We start from the raw sequence: 7545 nt of genomic DNA on the forward strand, positions 1-7545 counted from the left end.
TGGGAGGTGGGTCATAGAGGATCCTGCTGTGGTTTATGTCGGAGAGTGTTTTGCCTATGTTCTCCTCTAGGAGTTTTATAGTTTCTGGTCTTACATTTAGATCTTTAATCCATTTTGAGTTTATTTTTGTGTATGGTGTTAGAAGGTGCTCTAGTTTCATTCTTTTACAAGTGGTTGACCAGTTTTCCCAGCACCACTTGTTAAAGAGGTTGTCTTTTTTCCATTGTATATCCTTGCCTCTTTTGTCGAAGATAAGGTGTCCATAGGTACGTGGATTTATCTCTGGGCTTTCTAGTTTGTTCCATTGATCTATATTTCTGTCTTTGTGCCAGTACCATACTGTCTTGATGACTGTGGCTTTGTAATAGAGCCTGAAATCAGGCAGGTTGATTCCTCCAGTTCCATTCTTCTTTCTCAAGATTGCTTTGGCTATTTGAGGTTTTTGTATTTCCATACAAATTGTGAAATTATTTGTTCCAGTTCTGTGAAGAATACTGTTAGTAGCTTGATAGGGATTGCATTGAACCTATAGATTGCTTTGGGTAGTATAGCCATTTTCACAATATTGAGTCCTCCAATCCATGAACACAGTATATTTCTCCATCTATTTGTGTCCTCTTTGATTTCTTTCATCAGTGTTTTATAGTTTTCTATATATAGGTCTTTCGTTTCTTTAGGTAGATATACTCCTAAGTATTTTATTCTTTTTGTTGCAATGGTGAATCGTATTATTTCCTTAATTTCTCTTTCTGTTTTCTCATTGTTAGTGTATAGGAATGCAAGAGATTTCTGTGTGTTAATTTTATATCCTGCAACATTACTGTATTCATTGATTAGCTCTAGTAATTTTCTGGTAGAGTCTTTAGGGTTTTCTATGTAGAGGATCATGTCATCTGAAAACAGTGAGAGTTTTACTTCTTCTTTTCCTATCTGGATTCCTTTTATTTCTTTTTCTGCTCTGATTGCTGTGGCCAACACTTCCAAAACTATGTTGAATAGTAGTGGTGAGAGTGTACACCCTTGTCTTGTTCCTGACTTTAAGGGAAATGCTTTCAATTTTTTACCATTGAGGATAATGTTTGCTGTGGGTTTGTCATATATAGCTTTTATTATGTTGAGGTATGTTCCTTCTATGCCTGCTTTCTGGAGAGTTTTTATCATAAATGGATTTTGAATTTTGTCAAAGGCTTTCTCTTCATCTACTGAGGTAATCATATGGTTTTTATATTTCAAATTGTTAATGTGATGTATTACATTGATTGATTTGTGGATATTAAAGAATCCTTGCATCCCTGGGATAAAGCCCACTTGGTCATGATGTATGATCTTTTTAATATGTTGTTGGATTCTGCTTGCTAGCATTTTGTTAAGGATTTTTGCATCTATGTTCATCAGTGATATTGGCCTGTAGTTTTCTTTTTTTGTGGCATCCTTGTCTGGTTTTGGTATTAGAGTAATGGTGGCCTCATAGAATGAGTTTGGAAGTTTGCCTTCTTCTGCAATTTCCTGGAAAAGTTTGAGTAAGATAGGTGTTAGCTCTTCTCTAAATTTTTGGTAGAATTCAGCTGTGAAGCCATCTAGTCCTGGGCTTTTGTTTGCTGGAAGATTTCTGATTACAGTTTCTATTTCCAGGCTTGTGATGTGTCTGTTAAGATCTTCTATTTCTTCCTGGTTCAGTTATGGAAAGTTATACTTTTCTAAGAATTTGTCCATTTCTTCCAAGTTGTCCATTTTATTGGCATAGAGCTGCTGGTAGTAGTCTCTTATGATCCTTTGTATTTCAGTGTTGTCTGTTGTGATCTCTCCATTTTCATTTCTAATTTTGTTCATTTGGTTCTTCTCCCTTTGTTTCTTGATGAGTCTGGCTAACGGCTTGTCAATTTTATTTACCTTTTCAAAAACCCAACTTTTAGCTTTGTTGATTTTTGCTATGGTCTCTTTTGTTTCTTTTGCATTTATTTCTGCCCTAATTTTTAAGATTTCTTTCCTTCTACTAACCCTGGGGTTCTTCATTTCTTCCTTCTCTAGTTGCTTTAGGTGTAGAGTTAGGTTATTTATTTGACTTTTTTCTTGTTTCTTGAAGTAAGCCTGTAATGCTATGAACCTTCCCCTTAGCACTGCTTTTACAGTGTCCCATAGGTTTTGGGTTGTTGTGTTTTCATTTTCATTCATTTCTATGCATATTTTGATTTCTTTTTTGATTTCTTCTATGATTTGTTGGTTATTCAGAAGCGTGTTATTTAGCCTCCATATGTTTGAATTTTTAACAATTTTTTTCCTGTAATTGAGGTCTAATCTTACTGCACTGTGGTCAGAAAAGATGACTGGAATGATTTCAATTTTTTTGAATTTTCCAAGACCAGATTTATGGCCCAGGATGTGATCTATTCTGGAGAAGTTTCCGTGTGCACTTGAGAAAAAGGTGAAGTTGATTGTTTTGGGGTGAAATGTCCTATAGATATCAATTAGGTCTAGCTGGTCCATTGTGTCATTTAAAGTTTGTGTTTCCTTGTTAATTTTCTGTTTAGTTGATCTATCTATAGGTGTGAGTGGGGTATTAAAGTCTCTCACTATTATTGTGTTATTGTTAATTTCCCCTTCATTCTTCAACAAATGCTAAAGGATCTTCTCTAGACAGGAAACACAGAAAGAGTGTATGAACATGAACCCAAAACAACAAAGCAAATGGCAACGGGACCATTCTTATCAATAATTACCTTAAATGTAAATGGGTTGAATGCCCCAACCAAAAGACAAAGACTGGCTGAATGGATACAAAAGCAAGACCCCTATATATGCTGTCTACAAGAGACCCACCTCAAAGCAAGGGACACATACAGACTGAAAGTGAAGGGCTGGAAAAATATATTTCATGCAAACGGAGACCAAAAGAAAGCAGGAGTCGCAATACTTATATCAGATAAAATAGACGTCAAACTAAAAGCTATGAAAAGAGACAAAGAAGGACACTACATAATGATCAAAGGATCAATCCAAGAAGAAGATATAGCAATTATAAATATATATGCACCCAACATAGGAGCACCACAATATGTAAGGAAGCTACAATTTTAATGCATTCTCCAGGTTGCTCTCAACCCCACTAAAGTTGGAACCACTGTATTTGTGAAGGAAAGCCTGGCTGACATTCACAAAGGCAGCTCAACATCTCCACCTGCTGGCTTCCTGACACTAGTGTCTTAGTTTCCCAATTAGAGTTCACGGATGCTAAGAAAGGATCAAAAACGAGGGAAAAAGAAAAACACACACACACACACACACACACAAAGGAAACAAAGAACAACGGATAAGAATGGAGTATCTGCCCGACCAATAACCAAGATTGAGTTATATCCTCTTCTGACTTTCCTAGCTCCAAATTAGAGCCTTCTGTGCCAAAGGTTTAGGGGTGAATTTCATTGATGCCTTTCATTTCTCATCCAACAACATGAGAATTCAGGCGTTGGGTGAATCTTTTTATCTATAGACCATCACACCAACTTTCTTACTTCTTACAATGTACCGACAACACTTATCGAATGTTCAAAGGTAGCCTTCCAGAAGTTAGCTAAGGAGAAGCATTCTACTTCCCCCTGATAATCTATGATGGGGTACTCTAATTTAACCTAACTTCTAATGTGAAGCCTTTGGTCCAATTGTAGAAATAATAAATCTTGAGTGTAATAAAATTGATAACAAATATGATTTATGAAGGAAATGGAATTCACCCCTAAGTCCACTACTCAGGCATAATATGCCATTTCACATTGGCAGTATTATTTGCTTTCATCCTTCTCTCTGCATATGGAGACAGATAGACAGGTGTCTACACAGAGGTGCAGATGTAAATAGAAAGACAGTTATAAGGATACTGTTACAGATAGAGATACAGAGTCTCCCTACATCAATTTAACTTTTCTACCTCCCTCAGTTATCTGCTTGCTCATGCATTTTCCTTCTTTCATCAAAGATGAAAATCTATAGGGAATGTGGAACAGATGCACCACCATTTCACAATTTGTTGCAGGGTTAGTCCTTAGGAGGGCATATTGTTGATACTTGTCCTTAGAGAGTCTTGTCCATTTTCTCCCTCTAATTCTCTGTATCCATGACAAAACACTTGCTTTCTTTTTTGGCAGTCTGGGATGCAGAATCTTATCGAGGCCGTTGGACAGCCTAAATATTACATGCTTTATTTCCTCACCACAGCCTCAAAGAACTCAAGACCAGAGGCCAACTCTTAGAGAATTTCTCAGTGCATGAAATGTTGGTGATGGATCCTGACATATCAGTAGAAGTTTCACAGGTGAATGAGGACGGGGAAAGATAGTCCAAGCAATAAGAGGGGCATCTGCAAGAGTATCAAGGCAGAGAAGTGCATGGCACTTGTGGGAAATGTGATGTGGCTGACAAAGGGTGTGGCTAGAGCTGGGGCCCGCAGTGGAGGATAAGCAGCTATAAGACCACGAATATAACCTGAGGGCCACTGGTGAACCATGATCACTGCCAGTGTTGGAGAACTTTACTATAGAGTTGCCACCAGACTAAGTGCTTGGCAGACCTTTCTTTGGAGCCTCTGAATAATGAAATCCGTCCAATTACAAAAGTTTCATGTAAAAACAGAGCCACAGGTTCATCATATTCATGTCAAATACATTCATTCTGATAACATTCTGCAGTTGCTTTCAAGTGTGGCAGCATGCCAATTTCAGTAATTACTTACTTCAGAGCTTTGGTTTCCCATGGGCACTTAATGGGTTTTCTGTAAATCTAGAGTGGAGTGTCTTGTCAACCCAGCACCCCTACCCACTTCTGCTGAAAAGTCTCCTTCTCTGGCCCCCTGCCAGAGGCAGATTTGGGCATAGTCCCAGCCTGAGCCTGTCGCGGTACCTCACCCCACTGGAATGTTCTAGATTGGAGCCAGAGGGGAAGCTTCTTCCTCTCTGGGGGATGTGAGCCAGGGCCCATCCCCACCCCCAGCATGGAGACAACACTGACAAATGGAGAGGGGAAAGTGGGCGGGGGGCCTTGTTTAGCGAGAGACCTGGTTAGGGTATCTGTCTCCTGTGCCTCATCTTTACATCTATTTTTTTTTCCCTGTCTTTAAGAGACTGTGTTCGGCTTCTCCCAAGTGCGTCTTAGTGACTGAGACTGAATTTTGGAGAGAGCTGGGTGAACATTCTGACCCTGCCACTTGAGAATTGTGAGTTTCGGCACATGTCTTAGACATGTTTAGACTTAGTTGCTTAGATGCTATGACCCTCAGTGCTTCAACGAGCAACGGTGAGGAAGAAATGAGCCTTTGGACAAAGGGGGCTTTTTGGATGGAATGCACTCGACAGCATGTAACTGCTGTAAGGGCAGTTGGGAGCAGGGGTAAATTGGACTGACAGCTCCTTCTGTCCCCTTAACTTTCAGAGGTCCTGACCCTCCTTCCCTTAACAGATTATATTTCTGTGTATGACGTCACTGATGCTACTGGTGTTCTCTACCAGCCTGACTCTCCCACCTTCACTAATCTCTCTCCTTTGCCCTACAATCTTGCTCAGAGATTGTTCACTTTGAATAACTCTAAACTCTAACATTCCCACAAACCTCCACTAAAAACCAAACTGAATAGAAACGAGCAGCTTCCGTCAGCCTTTGTGTCCCCTCAAGTAAATACTGGTATCCTCCTAAAGGCATTTACAAAAACTCATGTGCCAACTGTGTACTAGGGCCAGGATATGCAAAAGCAAAAGTTGTAGGAGCCCCTGCCTTCATGGAGCTCACAGTCCCCTGGGACCAACACGCATAAAGGAAATGTTGTGCAAACCATCTTATTACAGCTAGAAGCACAGGGACTTATGGGAGAATAGAGCAGGTGCTCCTAACCCAATGTGGAATGACAGCCTCTGAGTCATACAAACTACTGTCTCCCAGCCTAGCTTAGGGGCCAGCACACAGTAACTACATGAGCAACAACTCTTGAATAAACAACAAATGGAGAACAATGTTTTAACTGATTCGCACCAGGTATTTGGCAACTTGGGGTGGGGGTGTGTGTGAAGAAAGAGAAGAAACAGAAATGAGAAGGGAAGAGAATTTAAGAGTCTTGAATTTACTCTAAAATATATCAACAAAGGAAAATGGAATGAAACAACAGTACCTTAATCATTATTCAGTGGGAATTCACTGTGCTATTCTCCCGGATTTTTTGTATGTTTGAAAAATGTCATTAAAATCTTTGCTGAAGAAGCAGAGATCTATTGAGATGATCATGCTGTTCCTATTTCTGGTCCTGCTGAAATGGTGAAGAGCACTGATTTCCCACTGTTGGGCCAACCTTACCTTTCTGGAGAGGGTCCAGCTTCATTGTCAAGGGTTAGGTTTTTCAGGAGATCCCTTGACTCGGGGTGCTAGTGTTGTGTTTGGGATTTTCATGGAGGAGATTGACCTGTGGTTTTCTTTCTTGTGATGACTGAGCCAAGCTTCAGTGGCGTCACTGTCTTGATCACCTGGGATGAGTTAGACCCTGTTCCTCTGCTTTCTCTGCTCTCTGAGGAGGTGTGTGGTATTGGTGCTATTTCTTTCTTAAATGCTTTTGGCTGAGTACTGTTTAAACATTACTTTCGAATTTTTGACCTGATAGTCATGATTTGTATACTTTATGGCATGTTTTAAAATAATTTTAAAGTACACACTTTAAAAGAAAATGAGTAAGCAAAGATCAATGTTAACTTAGAAACTGTGTCCCTTGTCAGCTAAGGGCAATGCATTCATCTGACCCTAATGACTGGGCCAGAAATCCCACCCTGGCCTGGATAAAAATCCTTCACACAAACTTGCATTGACACTGTCATGATCACTGACTGGGTGGGACTATATGGCAGGCAGAGTGCTAGATGCCTTGCCAGTGTTGTTTCCTTTCCTTTCCTCATCACTGTTAGCCTATGCCAGCATTGCTTCCAGACATTCCCAAAGAGAAAGCAGAAGAATACCAAGTGATGTCCAGGATCCAGGACTCAAATTACATGCAGACTCCGTTAGGTTCTAACCACAGAAATCTCCATTACACCCAAATGGTCATTTCTTGAAAACCTTTTCTAAACTGTAAATTTCTCACTTCTAAAATGATGCCCACATGCCCCCCTAAATTTCTACCATATGGTAAATTCCCTTTAGATCCCATTTTTTCCTAGTAAAAAATAAATATTTTCCAGCATGGGATATTACTAAACTATCCCTCCATGGCTTTTCAGTTAATTTTAGCAGAATTCACTACAGACTAGTGCATTGTCTTGAACCTGACTCATTGTAGTGTCACTCAAGTGACTACTGGATCTGCAAAACAATAAACTCATAAACTACAGTGGATCATCAATATGATTAACAGCCAACTTCTCTTCACAAACCATGGAGGCCAGAAAGCACTGAATGAGTGAATGACATATCTTCAATGATGAAGGTAAAAAGAAAACCTGCCAGCCAGGGTTTCTATTAAATATGTCTAGGGAAATCAAGACATATCTATGTTCAAACAAAGCAAAACAAATACAGAAAACC

This window comes from Cervus canadensis, chromosome X, assembly GCF_019320065.1.
Source record: "Cervus canadensis isolate Bull #8, Minnesota chromosome X, ASM1932006v1, whole genome shotgun sequence".
Taxonomy (NCBI): Eukaryota; Metazoa; Chordata; class Mammalia; order Artiodactyla; family Cervidae; genus Cervus; species Cervus canadensis.